At 42.3% G+C, this 21,185-nt stretch overlaps 1 long non-coding RNA gene across 1 annotated transcript; it reads left to right on the top strand.

The window, feature by feature from the left end:
• The first annotated feature begins 15,677 nt into the window (after positions 1-15,677).
• LOC130463986 (uncharacterized) lies at positions 15,678-20,510 on the top strand. The gene is made up of 2 exons (XR_008924269.1): positions 15,678-15,898; positions 17,349-20,510. It is a non-coding gene; the product is annotated as an uncharacterized lncRNA (long non-coding RNA).
• The last annotated feature ends 675 nt before the right edge of the window (positions 20,511-21,185 follow it).

The raw sequence follows: 21,185 nt of genomic DNA, 5'->3' as shown, positions 1-21,185 counted from the left end.
TTGATGGCGGTTCCTTTAGCCAGTCAGGCGCTGCAAGCAGTGTTCCCGAGCACCCTCATGCGACCAGACTCTTCTCGATACTATTCTCCATATACTCCTCTTAACAGGTTAGTCGTTCCAGTTAGTCACGGTTTCGTAACTCCTTTCCCTTATGTTGCAGGTACCCATGCTACCCAAGGAACGCCCCCTTACATGCAACAAGTGGTCCTGTAGTTCACTCCTCACCAACCTCACGGCGTATACCCACAAAACACTTACTACCAACACCTCCAAGCCAGCCTCCCCGAAACATTCAGCCCCCTCGTCCCGGTGCTCAACAGCATCTGCGAAAACACTAATCATCAACTCCAATAAATTATGACCATGATAAACAAAATCCCAGGAGTACCAACACCAATCAAAGAAGCCAGCCTGGACAGTTATGCCGACTCACCATATGTCGACCCCATCGATGCAATCGACATCCCGAAGCGATTCAGCCCACCCAATATGCCCATGTACGACGGAACGACCGATCCAAGGGAGCACATCTTGACCTACAAGCAGCGAATGATGACTATCCCAGTTCCCAAACATATGAGGGAACCTAGCCTTTGTAAAGGGTTCGGTTCGACATTGATCGGACCCGCCTTGAAGTGGTTAACCGGCCTGCCAAACGGATGCATCACCTCTTTCGCTCATCTCGACAACATGTTTAATCAGCAGTTCGCTAGCAGCAGATGCTTGGAGAAACAGACGAGCGACCTGTACCGAGTGGTCCGACGCCCTGACGAGCCTCTAAAGGACTACATAGCTCGGTTCATTAGGGAGAAGGTAACTGTACCTGAATGTGACGTCCCGACAGCAATCGAAGCGTTTAGACAAGGATTGTACGGCGAAACCGATCTTTGGAGGGATCAGATCAAATACCCCTGCAAGACGTTTGAGGACGCTCAAGCCAAAGCAATGGCCCAAGTCCGGTTGGAAGAAACTCTCTATTCCAGGAAAGGATCCAATGACTACACCAAAACGGAAAGGCGGTTGCCCTACCGCAAGACAAATAGTGATCGTCCTGCCCCTTATTCCCGACCTCAACACGTAGCAGTGGTGGAAGATGACGACGACTCCAACTGGAAGAATAGCTCGGACCTGCCTCCAAAAATTAACAAATATTCTTTTTGTGTTGACACTGTAGGTCTGATGAACCACCTCTCGAAGATGGGGAAAGCGGTGCAGTGGCCACCGAAGTCCAGTAAACCCGAATCCAAGAAGGATCCGTCAAAATGGTGTGATTTCCACGCCGACATCGGTCACACCACCAACGACTGCGTTGCATTAAGGAGAGAAGTAGCCTACCTGTTGAAGAACAGATACCTCAAAGACGTCATGTCAGACAAAGCCCGTGGCGTCGTCAACAAAGACAACTCTAACTCTCCATCTCGACCTCCTCCACCTCCCCCTCATACTAAAACTGTAAATGTTATTGCTGGAGGTTCTGACATCTGTGGTATAACTTATTTTGCAGCGAAGAGGCATGCTCGAGAAAACGAGATAGACAGACCGGCCCGAGCCGTAGTTGCGAAGTATTTAACCCCTATATCCTTTGATGAATCTGATGCAGGGGACATCTCGGACAAACATCACGATGGCCTGGTGATATCCATTCCTGTTGGAAACTGCATGATCAAACGAGTCCTAGTCGACAACGGCAGTTCATCGACGCCCTCAAGGAGATGGGACTCAACCCGGATACATATGTCGTCAAGAAGTCCACCGTGCTGATAGGGTTCAGTGGCGAGGAAAAAACCACCTTCGGAGAAGTCACCTTACCTGTTTACGCTCAAGGAATCAACCAACAGGTGAATTTCTGTGTCATTGTTTGCCCTTCATCTTACAACATTATCTTGGGCAGGCCTTGGATCCACGACATGAAGGTCATCCCCTCGACATACCATCAGCCCATCAAATTCCCAACTCGATGGGGGGTTCAGGAAATCAAAGGAGATCAACAAGAATCTAAAGAATGCTACAAAGCAGCTCTAAAGCCCTCAGCCACCAATAAATCCTCTTTATAGCAACTATAGTCTAGTTCCAACCCAGCAGGCTACAAAGAACCCAAGTCTTAGCGACTTTACGAAGTCATCTTAGATCCTGCGAAACCAGAACAAGTCGTCTTCATTGGGTGCGACATGCCTGACGACATCAGGTCGGAGCTCATCACATTTCTCAAGGCCAACGCAGATTGCTTCGCGTGGTCCCATGAAGACATGCCAGGTATCAGCCCAGACGTCATCACTCACAAATTAAGTGTTGACCCGCATCACAAGCCCGTCAAGCAGAAACGGCGGAAGTTCGCTCCAGAACGTAACAAAATCATCAACGACGAGGTTCAGCAACTATTAGATACGGGAAAGATCAGAGAAGTCAAATATCCAGATTGGTTAGCCAATGTCGTCGTGGTTAGAAAGAAGAACGGGAAATGGCGTGTTTGCATAGATTTCACCGACATCAACAAAGCATGCCCCAAAGATTCCTTTCCCTTACCCCACATCAACGCCATGGTTGATGCTACTGGAGGGCATGAAATGCTCACGTTTATGGATGCATTCAGTGGGTACAACCAGATTCTGATGCACCCGGAAGATCAGGAAAAAACCGCCTTCATCACGGAGCGGGGAACTTATTGTTACAAAGTCATGCCATTCGGTTTAAGGAATGCAGGTGCCACCTACCAACGCCTAGTCAACAAAATGTTCAGAAAATAGTTAGGCGACACAATGGAAGTCTACATCGAAGACATGTTGGTAAAGTCCAAGAAAGCCTCAGACCACATTTCACATCTCCAACAAGCCTTCGACGTACTACTAGAATACAACACTCAACCCGACCAAGTGCTCGTTCGGAGTCTCCTCTGGGAAGTTCTTAGGTTATATGGTCACTCAAAGAGGCATTGAAGCCAGCCCTGACCAGTTCCGCGCAATCGTCATCCTTCAATCACCTCGAAATCAAATAGACGTACAAAAATTAGCAGGCAGAGTGGCCGCCCTCAATCGCTTCATCTCCAGGTCGTCCGACAAATGCAAACTGTTCTACGACATTCTTAGGAAGAACGAGAAGTCCAGTTGGACCGATTGACATGAAGCCGCTCTACAACAACTCAAGCAGTACCTGTCGAACCCTCCGCTACTGTCCAACCCAAAAGATAATGAGGAGTTACAGATATACCTTGCAGTCACGGAGTCGACCATCAGTGCAGTACTAGCACGAGAAGAAGACGGTAGACAGTTACCTATTTATTACGTCAGTAAGTCTCTACTTAGCGCCGAAACGAGGTACTCCCATCTTGAAAAACTTGTCCTTGCATTAGTGGTTTCTTCCGTTAAATTACGCCCTTATTTCGAATGTCATCCTATAACTGTTAGAACTAACTATCGCATGAAGTCAATCATGAGGAAGCCCGAGTTATGTGGAAGGATGTCCAAATGGGCAATACAGTTAGGTTGTTATGACATCAGGTATGAACCTCGCACAGCCATCAAGTCGCAAGCTCTGGCAGATTTTGTGGCTGACTTCAGCCCAAGCCTCCAACACGAAGACGACCAAGAAATCAACATACTGACCGACGATGGATCCTCATCGACATGCATTCTACATACTGACGGCTCCTCCAACATACGGGGAACAGGCCTAGGCATTGTGCTAAAGTCGCCACAAGGGGACACCATAGTACATTCTGTCTGTTGCGAGTTCAAAGCTACCAACAACGAGGCGGAATACGAAGCATTTATCCTGGGATTATCACTAGCACTCGACATGATTATTCGCCGACTCGAGGTACGTTGTAATTCATTATTGATTATCAGTCAGATTAACGGTTCGTATGCAGCAAAGGACTCGAAGATGCAGGCTTACTTGGAAATAGCAAAAAGGCTCGTCAACAAGTTTGACTCATGCACCCTGCAGCAAATACCAAGAGATCAGAACACCCAGGACGACGCCTTAGCCAACCTCGGCTCAAATATCAAACCTAAACTCACTTCCATCCCTGTAGTCCACTTAATGTACCCAGCCATCACCAAAGATAACCTACCCATCACCGAACAATTTCCACCTACTCAAGTGCCTTCATGGCGCGACCCCTACATACACTGGCTAAAACACAATACCATCCCACCTGGAGTCACCCACGAAAAACCCTTCCGTATGAAAGCCTCCAGATTCATCTTAATCCATGGGATACTGTTCAGAAAATCGGTGGAAGGACCGTACCTGAGATGCCTAGATCACGACGAGATCGAGTCGACATTATGCAACATACATGATGGTGAGTGTGGAAACCACGCCGGAGGAAGAAGCTTAGCCTACAAAAATCTTACCATGGGATATTATTGGCCCACCATGAAGAAAGACGCAATAGCCTTTGCCAGGAAATGTGACTCTTGCCAGCGGCTCGCATCCATCTCTCACCAACCTTGTGAAGTGCTCCACCCCATCCTGTCCCCTTGGCCCTTCATGAAGTGGGGGATGGACATAGTGGGACCCTTACCACAAGCATCAGGGCAGCATGTCTTCATGCTGGCAATGACTGATTACTTCTCCAAATGGATCGAAGCAGAAGCACTTAAACGAGTTTGAGATACTGAGGTCATCTCATTCATAAAGCGAAACGTCCTTAGTCGGTTCGGTATCCCTTCCGAGATCATCTGTGACAACGGTTCTCAGTTCATCAGCAACAAAACCAAAGAATTTTGCAGCAGGTACAACATCAGCTTGCATACCTCAACACCGAGATACCCTCAAGCAAATGGCAAAGCCGAGTCAAGCAACAAAATCATCATCAACAACCTCAAGAAGCGCCTCGACGACGCCAAAGGAAGATGGGCAGACGATTTACCTATGATCCTTTGGGCCGATAGGACAACACCCAAGACGACGAACAATCATACTCCTTTCTCCCTAGTCTTTGGTTGCGAGGCATTCATCCCTCCCGAAGTTGAGCTCCCCACAGCAAGAAGCAGTTTCATGGCACCAGGAATGATTGACTCAGTCCTAGCCTACGACATTGATACCGTCGACGAACTCAGGGAAGCAGCATTGATCAGGATGGCATCCTACCAACAAGCAGTCGCGAATAGCTACAATAAGAACGTGAGAGTTCGAGTATTTCAGCAAGGAGATTGGGTTCTGCGCAAAGTCTTTCCAAACAAGAAATATCCTCGACATGGCAAGTTGGCTCCGACATGGGAAGGTCCTTACCAGATTGTAAGACGAACAGGTCACGGTGCGTACGAGTTGGTTGACAGAGACAGCACACCAATCCCAAGAAGTTGGAACGCAACACACCTGAAATTGTACCAATCCTGAACACTTGAATCTTTTCTTTTTCTAGTTTTTTTCCTAACACACAGGAACTTCGGAATCCACCGCCGCTATGTCGACACCCCAACAAAACGGTGTGCGCATGACGTCTTACGAACCTGAGAACGTCTCGGACATTACTATGATGAAACGCAATTACAAAAGAAGTTAAGTCCCTCGTCTCTGTCTCTTTTAGTTCTTTCTTCTTTCGTATTATTATCATTACTAACTTAGGCATCGGAGGGCCGTTGGCCCCACCAACGGCCAGCCTTCACGCCATCATCTCGTTTAGCAGGTTACAACAATATGTCAGTATGAACGCACATCTAGAAGGAGTAGCAAACATAAGCATACAACTCGACTTCGTCTAGTATTTCTCTTTAACCTTTCTTTCCTTTCCTCTCCTTGTCGTAATTTCATTTCATGACGCTCTATACTGACTTAAGCATCGTAGGGTCGTTGGCTCCACCAACGTCCAACCCTCACGCTCTGCTATGTTGACAGTATGATGCCCACATGATGATGGATTCGACAAGGAGAGGGTGGATGGATTGAAGTGTACAACACAGAATACAGGAAAGCAAAAACTCGAGATTTTACACACATGTCCAAGGAAACAAAGTGCAAGAAAACATTGTCAATTTTATTCAAACATGCTTGTATACATTACATATTACAATTTTACAAACTACAAAACACAATTTAGGCCATTACAAAAATGCCTGGTACACTACAATGTACATTACATACACAGTGGAATATATATCTACATTTTTGCTACAGTATACATTTTGCAGCATCTCCTCTAACAGGCTGGAGGCGTCGCCAAAGTCAAACTCGAGGTATGTGCCCAACCTGCAAAACAAAACACAAAACCAAACGCATTTTTTCCAAACACAAGCATTCACACAAACACAACTTGAAAACTAAAAGTCCACAAATATTTACATGGCTTGCCCCCTTGGACAAGCCCAAAGACACCCAAAAGACTGCCGCCATTAAGGCGAAACACAGCCACAATATCTTTTTTGACCTCCTCAAAGGCCATACACACAAATATTGTTTAAAACAAACCATTGTTTAAAGCAAACACCATTGAAATTTTTAAGGAGGGGGGACAAAGCTACTCCTGAGGACCTGCTGGACCTGCATTCTCCCCTTGTTCGCCATCGCTGGTGCCGTCGCCGTCTCGGCATTGGGGCTGGTTGCTGTTGCACCCTCCTCAACGTCTTCTTCATCGCTAACGGCACCAGGGGGGATATAGTCCTCGGGGAATGCAGCGTTGAACTAAGCAATGTCTTCGTCAGGAGTCCAACTCACATTTTTTCCCACCTTGAAGTCCTCCATCATCTCAGCCTTCATCTTCTAAGTGTAGTAACCGGCACACTCGAAAATCCTCGCCTTGACTTTGGAGAGAGATGTCTTCAGCTCGTCGACCTCAGCAACCAACGTCTCCTTCTCGGCATTTAGCGTTGCAATCTCAGCAGCCCCCTTTTCTTGCGCCACCTGCAGCGCCTCAGCTCTGCCCATCGCCTCCTTGGCCACGCCGCCAAGGCGACCAGCTTCCTGCTTTGCTTTCTTCATGTCGTTTTTCAGTTTTACTATTTGATCCTCTAACGATATGACATGATGGCGTGTAGCTAAAGCAGATTGCAAGGCCTATTTAAACAGGAAAAGAAAAATTCTAAGTCAGTGGGTGACGAGACGATGATGGCATGCAACAAAATAAGGAGACAAAGAGTAAGCAAGAAAAACATACCCTCCATGCATCCGAGACGCTCTCGATAGTTGCAGTAACTGGGGACAGGGACTCTTGGCGCTCTCGGCTGGACGACATCCACAGACGGTCGACCTCAGGCCAAAGCTGGACTCGTGGCATCTGCCGACCCGTAGTCGTCAGGAAACTCCACTGCAAGCTTCCTCTTCCGAGAGGGAGGCGGTAGCTTTTTCTCAGCAGGCATGGACGAACCAGTCTCCCCGGTCATCGTGGCGTCGATGGAAGCCTTTGGCGGCCTCGGATGTGACAGCACAGTGATGGGTTTAGGTCGAGACACACTCCCCAGTGCCTCCAACCTTTTTCTCAGCAACGCGTCCGTAGAGGGAGCCTTGCCAGAGCATGTCGACGGGCCAGTTCCTGTAGAAAGCATTTCCGACGACACAATGTCGTCACAAAAGTTGTAATTTATATATTTGTTTTGAAAAGGGCAACGAACCCAAAGTCGTAATCTAACCCTAACACATGTTTACCTGTTGATGTCGACATATTCGTAGGTTTAGAGATCTCTTCTTCTTGAGAAGGTTCTTCACGTTCGAACTTGATGCCAATAAAAGCTCTGTCCTTTAGAGGGACTCCCAACAGCACGGCAGTTTTTTCTACAGCCTCGGCACCGACTCCAACCGTGTCGAAGGATGCACCTACAAAAACAGGAAAGTGAGACAAAGTCAAATCAACAATCCCAAAAAACACAAAAAACAAACAAAATACCTCTGGCCATCCACTCCCCCGTCAAGAAGTCGGAGTCGGGCCCTAAACTAGCCAACTCCACAAAAAAGAACCGACCCATCCACCCGCGATCGTTCGACTTGTCCGCACCAAGAAGAGCCTCCCTGTCGTCCTTGACATGCAGCAAGTACCTTCCAGCACCGTAGTTCTGGACTTTGTAGGTGTAAACCAGGTCTTCAACCTGGAACTCCATGTCCAGTTAGTCGGCCAAATGGTCGACCAGGCGCATCACTCTCCAAACTTGCGGCATCAACTGCGCCGGCGGCACCGCCAAGGCCTTCAAAACTCCCCGCACCAGTGGCGAGAAAGGGTAAGTATACCCAATTCTGAAGGGGTACTCATAAAAGCACACCCAGCCGTCCGATGTCCAATCGGCCCGCTCATCGGGCTGCGGCAACCGAATTACCGCCGACGGAGGGAAGCCACACTCTTCCCTGAGCGCCTCCACATCTTGTTTCCCCCAAGTGGTCGGCCGAGCATTCTTCTTGTCCAGCATGTGGGTGGGACTGAAAATTGGCCCCTCGACCAGATCGCACTCCACCACTACCTTCTTGTTCTTCGCGCGGGTGGATTTCGTCCCCATTCGTTGCGACATAGAAGGAATTGAAGAAAGAAAAGATAAGGAAAGAAGATGGAAGCAAAGCGGTTACCTGAGGAAAGGAGAGAGAAAGGGCGCCAGTTGCTTATTCTGGGAAAGAGAAGAGAGAGATTGCAGAAGTGAGTAGGGGTGGTTGGACGGACAAGTCTATTTATTGGCGCAGTTGAGCGGTTGATCTTTCCAAAGCAAAATCATCATTACTTTAACGCCGTCAGTGTTGGGAGGATCAAGGGGCAGTTTCCACCCTTTCTTCCGTGAAAACCCATTGCTCCTTTTGAACTTCTCGGAATAAATTCAAAATGGGTTTGGGGACAATTGTTAGGGGGGAAAATACCCTCTTGGTGACGTGGACAGACGTGGAAAACAGTGCCTACGTGGCTTCCAGCGGGACGTATGGTAGCACCTTTCAGACTCACCCTCAACGGCTGGGATCAAGACAACCGTTACAAACCGTTGATGGAGCCGGCTTTCATTACGCATTTATTATTCAAATATGTGCAATTAAGCACAAACTTTACGTTCTTGTTACGAACGCCTATAAAATGGCTTAACTTTCTCAGTTTACATATACGAATTCTAAGCAATAACAATACTATTATTCCATGCTATTACAACTTGCTCTCGTTACTCTAAATTATCTAGCTCGATCGATCGTTAGCACCATCATCAAGGCAAGTTCGTCCCTAAGTAGAATTTTCCCAAAACAGTTGTCCCCCCTTTCTTTGGGACTACCTGAACAGGACTCCCGCATTTAGAATCAGACACGGCATATACAATAACAGCATCAAGATATTTCATGACTTAAGCTTTCACAACATCTTGCATAATGGGGTTCAGACGACGTTGGGGTTGAATATATACAAGGCTTTTGATTATCATCTAGATGTCTCCTATGCATGAAAAAGTCTTCTTCTTCAAAGAGTCAATCAAAAGCATCCAACGACGCACTCTCGCCCGAGGCGCTTGCATAAAAAAATCAAAATCAATTTCCAGATACAAGATTGCAACCAATTTCAAGAAAATACAAAGGCACTTGCAGCTGCATAGTACTCCGAAAGGGCATCGGTCGCCTTCCGATCTGGAGAAGAGGCCATCGGAACATTAACCTCCACCTGCTCCCCATCCGAGTCCACATAGCGGAGAACCCTGTCAGCATAGGGAACATCCTCCGGGTCGATCTCCTGCCTACAAGCACACATACAAAGATCCAGGTATACAAAATTCAAGAATACACGAATACAAGAATGCAAGAATACAAGAATGTAACACCCTAATAATTCCTTGCTTTTAAAAACCCATTTTCAACTGAAAATAAAGGAATTACTAAAGTATTACCGCCACCGTGATAACGGTTAAGGCTATTACCAGAATTACCCAGCGGAAATTAATGTCAACTAACTTTTAAACCAAACATAAATAATAATTATTGAGGCCTCCTACAAGTTGGAACCATAACGGCCCAAAAACCAAAGTATTAAAAATCCAACAAACCCAAATTATGAATAAAGTATAATTTAAAATAGTTTTAAAGCACGAAAGAATGCAACTCTCTCAATCATCCCAAGCTACATGATTTCGATCGTACTTTCACTACTACAGAAATGTCATTTTATAGCGTTTTTTTAATAGCGCTTTTACCTCTTCTGCTATTAAATGTATTATTTTCAACATATTATAGCGCTTATTTTATAACCGCTGTCATATGCACAACTTATTATAGGGCTCCATATTAAACCGCTATTAAAACCTAAAAGAAAAATAAATTAATTAATTAATTAATAAAAACTAAAAACTAAAAAACCCTATGGGAAACAACCGCTCAGCGGCAAAGTTTCTCGTTTATTCCCTTCTTATCTTCTACTCATAAAGTCATAATAACCTTTGCTTCTCACTTTCAAGTCTCAAGACTCTTGATCACACAACCACAAGTCCACAATCAGAGCGGCGAAACTCAATCACCCGAAACCCTTCACAAGGCGGCGCTTCCTTTGTCACAGAAAGAGTGCGAAATCGAGTTTGAAGGTACACTTCTCTATCTATTTGCGAAATTTGGGTCTTTTTTAATTAATTATGCATTTTTAGAGTGGGTTTATTGTAAATTCATTTGATTGAATTGGTTTTTATGGGGAAGGAGTTTTGTATTCAATTACGATTGACTAATTTTGGGTTTTAGGGATCTTCCTCTAAATTGTTAGGTTATGATTATTGGGTTCTGGTTTTTCATTTTAAGAATGGGCGGCTGAATTACTTAGAATCAACCTTCATTGTAGCGCACAAGAAGGCTAAGCTCGAAAATGGCGTCAAAGGAATTTGTTTCTGTCGATATATACAACTGTGGATTTTTGTTTACTCTTCCTTTCTCTCTCCCAATTTTGCATATGCGATTGAGGTTTCAAATTTTATTTTCGTTGATTTTTCATTTGAAGTTTTTAAATTGAATGCTCGTGTGCTTGATTTTGGTTGCATATTGATTTGGAAGAGTCAATTTTGTTGGAATTGAAATTTGATTACAATTTCGTTGTTTAATCTTAGATTTTGTGCACTTGATTAATTTTTTGAGTTTGCGAATTGATTGAGAAATAGAATAATTGTTTGTTAATCGAAAAAATTAAACTGATTTCACACAAATTATTTACGGTTTAAAGGACTACTGTAGTGAAAGACTAGAATCATTTCCTGGAAAAACATATTGAAGATTATAGTTCTTTAACCTTTCTTTCCTTTCCTCTCCTTGTCGTAATTTCATTTCATGTCGCTCTATACTGACTTAAGCATCGTAGGGTCGTTGGCTCCACCAATGGCCAACCCTCACGCTCTGCTATGTTGACAGTATGATGCCCACATGATGATGGATTCGACAAGGAGAGGGTGGATGGATTGAAGTGTACAACACAAAATACAGGAAAGCAAAAACTCGAGATTTTACACACATGTCCAAGGAAACAAAGTGCAAGAAAACATTGTCAATTTTTTTCAAACATGCTTGTATACATTACATATTACAATTTTACAAACTACAAAACATAATTTAGGCCATTACAAAAACGCCTGGTACACTACAATGTACATTACATACACAGTGGAATACATATCTACATTTTTGCTACAGTATACATTTTGCAGCATCTCCTCTGACAGGCTGGAGGCGTCGCCAAAGTCAAACTCGAGGTATGTGCCCAACCTGCAAAACAAAACACAAAACCAAACGCATTTTTTCCAAACACAAGCATTCACACAAACACAACTTGAAAACTAAAAGTCCATAAATATTTACATGGCTTGCCCCCTTGGACAAGCCTAAAGACACCCAAAAGAATGCCTCCATTAAGGCGAAACACAGCCACAATATCTTTTCTGACCTCCTCAAAGGCCATACACACAAATATTGTTTAAAACAAACCATTGTTTAAAGCAAACACCATTGAAATTTTTAAGGAGGGGGGACAGAGCTACTCCTGAGGACCTGCTGGACCTGCATTCTCCCCTTGTTCGCCATCGCCTGGTGCCGCCGCCGTCTCGACATTGGGGCTGGTTGCTGTTGCACCCTCCTCAACGTCTTCTTCATCGCTAACGGCACCAGGGGGGATATAGTCCTCGGGGAATGCAGCGTTGAACTAAGCAATATCTTCGTCAGGAGTCCAACTCACATGTTTTCCCGCCTTGAAGTCCTCCATCATCTCAGCCTTCATCTTCCAAGTGTAGTAACCGACACACTCGAAAATCGTCGCCTTGACTTTGGAGAGAGACGTCTTCAGCTCGTCGACCTCAGCAACCAACGTCCCCTTCTCGGCATTTAGCGTTGCAATCTCAGCAGCCCCCTTTTCTTGCGCCACCTGCAGCGCCTCAGCTCTGCCCATCGCCTCCTTGGCCACGCCGCCAAGGCGACCAGCTTCCTGCTTTGCTTTCTTCATGTCATTTTTCAGTTTTACTATTTGATCCTCTAACGTTATGACATGATGGCGTGTAGCTAAAGCAGATTGCAGGGCCTATTTAAACAGGAAAAGAAAAATTCTAAGTCAGTAGGTGACGAGACGATGATGGCATGCAACAAAATAAGGAGACAAAGAGTAAGCAAGCAAAATATACCCTCCATGCATCCGAGACGCTCTCGACAGTTGCAGCAACTGGGGACAGGGACTCTTGGCGCTCTCGGTTGGACGACATCCACAGACGGTCGACCTCAGGCCAAAGCTGGACTCGTGGCGCATCTGCCGACCCGTAGTCGTCAGGAAACTCCACTGCAAGCTTCCTCTTCCGAGAGGGAGGCGGTAGCTTTTTCTCAGCAGGCATGGATGAACCAGTCTCCCCGGTCATCGTGGCGTCGATGGAAGCCTTTGGCGGCCTCGGAGGTGACAGCACAATGATGGGTTTAGGTCGAGACACACTCCCCAGTGCCTCCAACCTTTTTCTCAGCAACGCGTCCGCAGAGGGAGCCTTGCCAGAGCGTGTCGACGGGCCAGTTCCTGTAGAAAGCATTTCTGACGACACAATGTCGTCACAAAAGTTGTAATTTATATATTTGTTTTGAAAAGGGCAACGAACCCAAAGTCGTACACTAACCCTAACACATGTTTACCTGTTGATGTCGACATATTGGCAGGTTTAGAGATCTCTTCTTCTTGAGAAGGTTCTTCACGTTCGAACTTGATGCCAATAAAAGCTCTGTCCTTTAGAGGGACTCCCAACAGCACGGCAGTTTTTTCTACAGCCTCGGCACCGACTCCAACCGTGTCGAAGGATGCACCTACAAAAACAGGAAAGTGAGACAAAGTCAAATCAACAATCCCAAAAAACACAAAAAACAAACAAAATACCTCTGGCCATCCACTCCCCCGTCAAGAAGTCGGAGTCGGGCCCTAAACTAGCCAACTCCACAAAAAAGAACCGACCCATCCACCCGCGGTCGTTCGACTTGTCCGCACCAAGAAGAGCCTCCCTGTCGTCCTTGACATGCAGCAAGTACCTTCCAGCACCGTAGTTCTGGACTTTGTAGTTGTAAACCAGGTCTTCAACCCGGAACTCCATGTCCAGTTGGCCGACCAAATGGTCGACCAGGCGCATCACTCTCCAAACTTGCGGCATCAACTGCACCGGCGGCACCGTCAAGGCCTTCAAAACTCCCCGCACCAGTGGCGAGAAAGGGTAAGTATACCCAATTCTGAAGGGGTACTCATAAAAGAACACCCAGCCGTCCGATGTCCAATCGGCCCGCTCATCGGGCTGCGGCAACCGAATTACCGCCGACGGAGGGAAGCCAGACTCTTCCCTGAGCGCCTCCACATCTTGTTTCCCCCAAGTGGTCGGCCGAGCATTCTTCTTGTCCAGCATGTGGGTGGGACTGAAAATTGGCCCCTCGACCAGATCGCACTCCACCACTACCTTCTTGTTCTTCGCGCGGGTGGATTTCGTCCCCATTCGTTGCGACATAGAAGGAATTGAAGAAAGAAAAGAGAAGGAAAGAAGATGGAAGCGAAGCGGTTACCTGAGGAAAGGAGAGAGAAAGGGCGCCAGTTGCTTTTTCTGGGAAAGAGAAGAGAGAGAGTGCAGAAGTGAGTAGGGGTGGTTGGACGGACAAGTCTATTTATTGGCGCAGTTGAGCGGTTGATCTTTCCAAAGCAAAATCATCATTACTCTAACGCCGTCAGTGTTGGGAGGATCAAGGGGCAGTTTCCACCCTTTCTTCCGTGAAAACCCATTGCTCCTTTTGAACTTCCCGGAATAAATTAGAATTAAATGGGTTTGGGGACAATTGTTAGGGGGGAAAATACCCTCTTGCTGACGTGGACAGACGTGGAAAACTGTGCCTACGTGGCTGCCAGCGGGACGTATGGTAGCACCTTTCAGACTCACCCTCAACGGCTGGGATCCAGACAGCCGTTACAAACCGTTGATGGAGCCGGCTTTCATTACGCATTTATTATTCAAATATGTGCAATTAAGCACAAACGTTACGTTCTTGTTACGAAGGCCTATAAAATGGCTTAACTTTCTCAGTTTACATATACGAATTCTAAGCAATAACAATACTATTATTCCATGCTATTACAACTTGCTCTCGTTACTCTAAATTATCTAGCTCGATCGATCGTTAGCACCATCATCAAGGCAAGTTCGTCCCTAAGTAGAATTTTCCCAAAACAGTTGTCCCCCCTTTCTTTGGGACTACCTGAACAGGACTCCCCCATTTAGAATCAGACACGGCATATACAATAACAGCATCAAGATATTTCATGACTTAAGCTTTCACAACATCTTGCATAATGGGGTTCAGACGACGTTGGGGTTGAATATATACAAGGCTTTTGATTATCATCTAGATGTCTCCTATGCATGAAAAAGTCTTCTTCTTCAAAGAGTCAATCAAAAAGCATCCAACGACGCACTCTCGCCCGAGGCGCTTGCATAAAAAAAAAATCAAAATCAATTTCCAGATACAAGATTGCAACCAATTTCAAGAAAATACAAAGGCACTTACAGCTGCATAGTACTCCGAAAGGGCATCGGTCGCCTACCGATCTGGAGAAGAGGCCATCGGAACATTAACCTCCACCTGCTCCCCATCCGAGTCCACATAGCGGAGAACCCTGTCAGCATAGGGAATATCCTCCGGGTCGATCTCCTGCCTACAAGCACACATACAAAGATCCAGGTATACAAAATTCAAGAATACACGAATACAAGAATGCAAGAATACAAGAATGTAACACCCTAATAATTCCTTGCTTTTAAAAACCCATTTTCAACTGAAAATAAAGGAATTACTAAAGTATTACCGCCACCGTGATAACGGTTTAGGCTATTACCAGAATTACCCAGCGGAAATTAATGTCAACTAACTTTTAAACCAAACATAAATAATAATTATTGAGGCCTCCTACAAGTTGGAACCATAACGGCCCAAAAACCAAAGTATTAAAAATCCAACAAACCCAAATTATGAATAAAGTATAATTTAAAATAGTTTTAAAGCACGAAAGAATGCAACTCTCTCAATCATCCCAAGCTACATGATTTCGATCGTTCTTTCACTACTACAGAAATGTCATTTTAAAGCGTTTTTTTAATAGCGCTTTTACCTCTTCTGCTATTAAATGTATTATTTTCAACATATTATAGCGCTTATTTTATAACCGCTATCATATGCACAACTTATTATAGGGCTCCATGTTAAACCGCTATTAAAACCTAAAAGAAAAATAAATAAATTAATTAATTAATAAAAACTAAAAACTGAAAAACCCTATGGGAAACAACCGCTCAGCGGCAAAGTTTCTCGTTTCTTCCCTTCTTATCTTCTACTCATAAAGTCATAATAACCTTTGCTTCTCACTTTCAAGTCTCAAGACTCTTGATCACACAACCACAAGTCCACAATCAGAGCGGCGAAACTCAGTCACCCGAAACCCTTCACAAGGCGGCGCTTCCCTTGTCACAGAAAGAGTGCGAAATCGAGTTTGAAGGTACACTTCTCTATCTATTTGCAAAATTTGGGTCTTTTTTAATTAATTATGCATTTTTAGAGTGGGTTTATTGTAAATTCATTTGATTGAATTGGTTTTTATGGGGAAGGAGTTTTGTATTCAATTACGATTGACTAATTTTGGGTTTTAGGGTTCGTCCTCTAAATTGTTAGGTTATGAGTATTGGGTTCTGGTTTTTCATTTTAAGAATGGGCGGCTGAATTACTTAGAATCAACCTTCATTGTAGCGCATAAGAAGGCTAAGCTCGAAAATGGCGTCAAAGGAATCTGTTTCTGTCGATATATACAACTGTGGATTTTTGTTTACTCTCCCTTTCTCTCTCCCAATTTTGCATATGCGATTGAGGTTTCAAATTTTATTTTCGTTGATTTTTCATTTGAAGTTTTTAAATTGAATGCTCGTGTGCTTGATTTTGGTTGCATATTGATTTAGAAGAGTCAATTCTGTTGGAATTGAAATTTGATTACAATTTCGTTGTTTAATCTTAGATTTTGTGCACTTGATTAATTTTTTGAGTTTGCGAATTGATTGAGAAATAGAATAATTGTTTGTTAATCGAAAAATTAAACTGATTTCACACAAATTATTTACTGTTTAAAGGACTACTGTAGTGAAAGACTAGAATCATTTCCTGGAAAAACATATTGAAGATTATAGTTCTCTAGTGTGTATGTCCAATTTTCTATTTTACTCCAAATACACGTCCTGTAGTTTTGATAATGTGATTGTCATTGACAAAAAGAATTGCATTTCTGTTAGACCTGATTAATGAAATAGCAGTAATGACTAACGAGTACTAGTGATAACCAAATATCGCATTTCTCTTGTGCCTCGTGATCGAAACAGTAGTAATGACTATAAGGAACAAATATAACATTTCAATTCCATTAGATCTAATGAATGAAATTGGAGTCATGAGTACAAGTAATGACCGAAAATCATATTTCAGAAACCCCATGAGGTCATGATGTAACTATTTCATAATTTTATTGATATTACCTCAACTAGTCAAAGGGACTTAATGAGTATTGCTGTTTTTGGCATGAATGGATGAAGCCTTGACAGATTCTAGAATGGACGTTTAGATTAGCTACTTTCATTTGTTCTTACACTATAGTCCAAACGAAATTTGATGCATTAAGTTCCTGTTCACGTCAATTTTGTTATGCCTAATAAAATGATAACGGTTGAGTTTCGCAATGGTGCTTTTTTTTTCTGTACAAAATGTCCCTCAGTCTTACAGTATATAAGATTTGGAAGGAAAGAAACCAATGGAGATTCCAGAAATGTTTTCAGACGATTAAGATCACCTCTCATATCAAAATTTTACAGAAGGAAAAACTGCAGACTTTCTGTACTCGTTAATCTTTTCTGTAGTGTTAGTGCTGCTGGTTGCTTTTTACTGTGTGCAGTTTGTTTGCTCTTCAGGTGTGTGCCTCTATTCTGCTGTTCTGCTAGCTACTGGTGTCTTTGCAGGCTGATCTGCTGTTCAGCTGCTTGTTTCTGCTAGGTTCAAGCTAGGTGCAGCTTCTCTGCACAGGCTGGGTGTTGCTGCTTATGTTGTTGCGCTTCTTTGCACAGGCTGGGTGTTTCTTTGTTGCTTATGCCTCTGTTCTTTCGTATTTAACTTTTTCCCTTCTCTCTCTCTCTCTCTCTCTCTCTCTCTATATATATATATATATATATATCACTACTACAAATATGTCCTTTAATAGCGTTCTTTTAATTTGTTTAGGCCAAAACATTGTTCCCATGCCTGATCTCTCTGAAATTCTGATTATCAGTATTGATCTAGTTAAACAAGGGCAGTGGAAGAACCATTCAGGAATGTGTACTCCATGTTGTGTTTGTCTCAGCAAACTCACATCAGGTAAACCACCAGTTAAATAAGCCTGGAAGAGGTATGTATGTGAGTTATATGTAGTGGTTTCTATTACTTACATCATAGCCAAAAAAAATACTCCCTCCGTCTCTTTTTGTTTTTTACGTATTCCATTTTGGGTGTTTCATTTTGTTCTTTACATTTCCTTTTATATTATCATATAATGCATTAATATTCTATCAAAATTTGTGCCCTAATATTATTTTAACCAATTAAATTCATTGGACATTAAATATTTCTCATTTTCCCAATGTCAAATTTTTGATAAAAGTGAAAACATTATAAATAAACGTAATTTTTCTTGTTTAAATAAAAAAGTAGAGGAATCTCAATGCACATTAAATAGTCGTTAAATCGCGTGAAAAATGTCAAACGTAAAAAACAAAAAGAGACGGAGGGAGTAGTTAGTAATGCATCTTCCTTTGATTTTCTAAATATAAGGCTAGGACAATTTAAGAGCTGAAAATGCGAGTCTCTATCTTAATGATTATTATGGCTCTGTTATTTTTGTGTTGACAACATGAAGGAAATACATATAGCTTTAAATATCTTAAAAATAGCCACTTAGCAATCTCTTCAAATCTTCAATATCTTGTGGATCCTCATATCAACTTTCTGAAAAGTAACAATCTTCAAAATTTTATCAGGTAGAAAAGCGAACACAGGAAAAAAAGGTAAAGAATTTCTTTGATTCGTGAAACTTCGGCAAAATTGAATTCATATGATTAAATAGGGATTAGGCATTTTATTTAAAAATTATTGACTTGATATGATTAAATTGGGCGATTTTTCATAAAAAATTATTGATTCATATACATGATTGAATTGGGCGTTTTTTCATCTAAGAGTTATTGAATTGATATGATTATTCTGTAGCGTTTTAAATTGGGAGTTATTTTTCAATCAAAACACTATTGAATTGGGCGTTTTATTCATTCACATTTGTAAGCTAACCAGGAAGTTAAGGGCTTAATGAAAGCTTTATTTTATACGAAGTAAAGTTTTTTATTGCTCGTTTCTTTTCCTGCTGTTGTGAGTTTTATCTGACAATCCAAGAGAATCAAATAAGAACTTTTTCTTTAGAATAGAGAGGCTAGGAAAAGATAAATCCAGAAGTTCAAATATTCTAGTATTCACACATGTAGCTGACAGTAGTTTCTGAAATCCAAGAATGTTATAATAAAGTGGTCAGGCGAGCAATGGATTAGCTTAGAAAAGGAAAATGATGGTTAGCTGTGGCGTTTTGCCATAGATTGCAGTGACAAGAGTTTATGTTAGTTAGTTGACTTACCAAAATTCTTTTCCCTGCTTGACTTGAAGTGTCTCTACAAAAGAGTTTGAGGGTAGTGAGTTGACTAAGTCACTGACAAGAGACAAAGAATCCAGGTTGTTACTCCATTGTCATCAGCATTTATAGGAACTTTTATTGAGATTGCTTGCTCTTGACTTTAGGCCTTTACCAATTAGCCTATGGCAGTTAATGGCAGAGTCTTAAGGGTCGTAAACTCACATGAACTGTTGTTGACTATCACACATCTATCTCTGCAACGGCCAAAATCAATAGCCTTGATCCTATGTTACTCGGACTCAGTAGATTGTTTCCAACACAAGGTACGTGTCCAAGCTCCATAAACCTCTTCATCTAAGCATGTGGTATGCAGCCAGCCCCTGTAATATATCTCTCTGGGAACCGGGAACAATGTGCGGTTACAGAAGTGGATTGAGCTACTTTTGGGATCTGTATCAGTTCTGGTCTATTTGAAGTGTTTAAAGGGCATATGGAAATATTGGGTTGGGATGAATTTTCCAAGTGGCATGGTTCACATCTCCATGAACAAGAAAATAAGAATTGTTCTTGGACTTCCGCTTGTGAATTCATACATAAATATTTTATGCTTTCGATACATAAAGGTGTAGAACATAATACTTGTGTAACTTTTTAGTGTAAGGTCATATACTTCTTCCAAAGCACTCGTTCTTATATTTTCAACTTGTACCACACACTAGCTCAAGAAATATAAGCAGGGCCTACAGGAAAAGTTGTCATATACAAGTGTTACTTGATTGCTTTGCAGACTGAAACCTGAACTTAATAGTTAAAAGAGATTTGGAGTTAGATTTTTTGTTGCTTTTTTTCTTCTTCTTTTCCTCTTTTCCTGCTTTTGTGGTTTTCTCATTCTTTTGGGCATGGCAGTTCCATACTTCCATCTGAATGCATGTTTCTATATTTTGATAAGGTCATTATTTTTTTCTTCATGTATGGCACTTTATGTTTATGGTAATACTAATCCACAAATACTAACTTCCAAAATGTGAAATTCATTTTTTTTCTTCATGTATTGCACTTAATGTTAATATTTATGGTAATATTAATTCTTTCGGGTTTTTTTCCTTCTATATATGTATGAATTCTTATACATCATTGTTTCGCAGTACTTTTCAGATTGTCAGTTTTCAAGTTATGACAAAGAGCAGATTGACGAAGTAAGAACCGATTGGGTGCGCTATGTTGTTCAACAATTGTATAATCGTTAGGTTATGTTGAAGGAAATAACAAACATAAGACTCTATTGAAGTATTGATTAATGTATTCTACGACGTAGTTTAATTTTTAGTTTTAGTTTTAGTTTAGATCTATGTAATCGGTTTTATTAGGGTGACAATGTAATTTTTTTTTTAATTGAGGTATGGATATTAATTTTTAACTATTTACTATTTTTCAATATATGGTGTTATTTAAAAAAATGAAATATTTTTCAGGTATAAATATTATATTAAAAAAAATAACTTTAATAGCGCTTCATAACATCCGCTATTAGAAAATAATTTGAAAGATGGCGCCAAATCTTCAATAGCGTTTATTTAATAGCGTTTATAATGTGCTATGAAAGAAACATTTGAATTATCCTAGATATTACATATGACAGCGCTTTTGAAAAGCGCTATTAAATGTACCTTTTACTTTTAATAGCGAAGCCATCAACAGCGCTTCAAGAAGCGCTGTTAAATGCATTATTAAGCGCTAATGCAATTTCTGTCGCAGTGTTTGATATACCAACCTGCTAAATTAATCTATTCCCCAACAATGCAAGTGCAAATGATGTATCATCATAGGGTCATTAAGGCGAAGGCCATGACCATAAGACACAAAGCACGTAGTCAGCAAAAGTTGAGTACTTACAAGGCTAGAGTGAAATAAAACTATAAACATGCATCGCTCGCTAAAGTACTAATCAACATGCAAAAGCCATTTAATAGATAACAAGTAAATCATGAATACAAGACTCGACTTTGACTCGACTCTTGACTCACAATTTAATTAGGATAAGCTTCGAACGAGCCAAAAGAATATTCCATAAAGGAAGGGTGTTGGGAGCCCACCA

Source organism: Spinacia oleracea, chromosome 6 (genome assembly GCF_020520425.1).
Source record: "Spinacia oleracea cultivar Varoflay chromosome 6, BTI_SOV_V1, whole genome shotgun sequence".
NCBI lineage: Eukaryota > Viridiplantae > Streptophyta > Magnoliopsida > Caryophyllales > Amaranthaceae > Spinacia > Spinacia oleracea.
The sequence above is the reverse complement of the archived record's forward strand: the minus strand, read 5'-3'. Positions and strand labels throughout refer to the sequence as shown.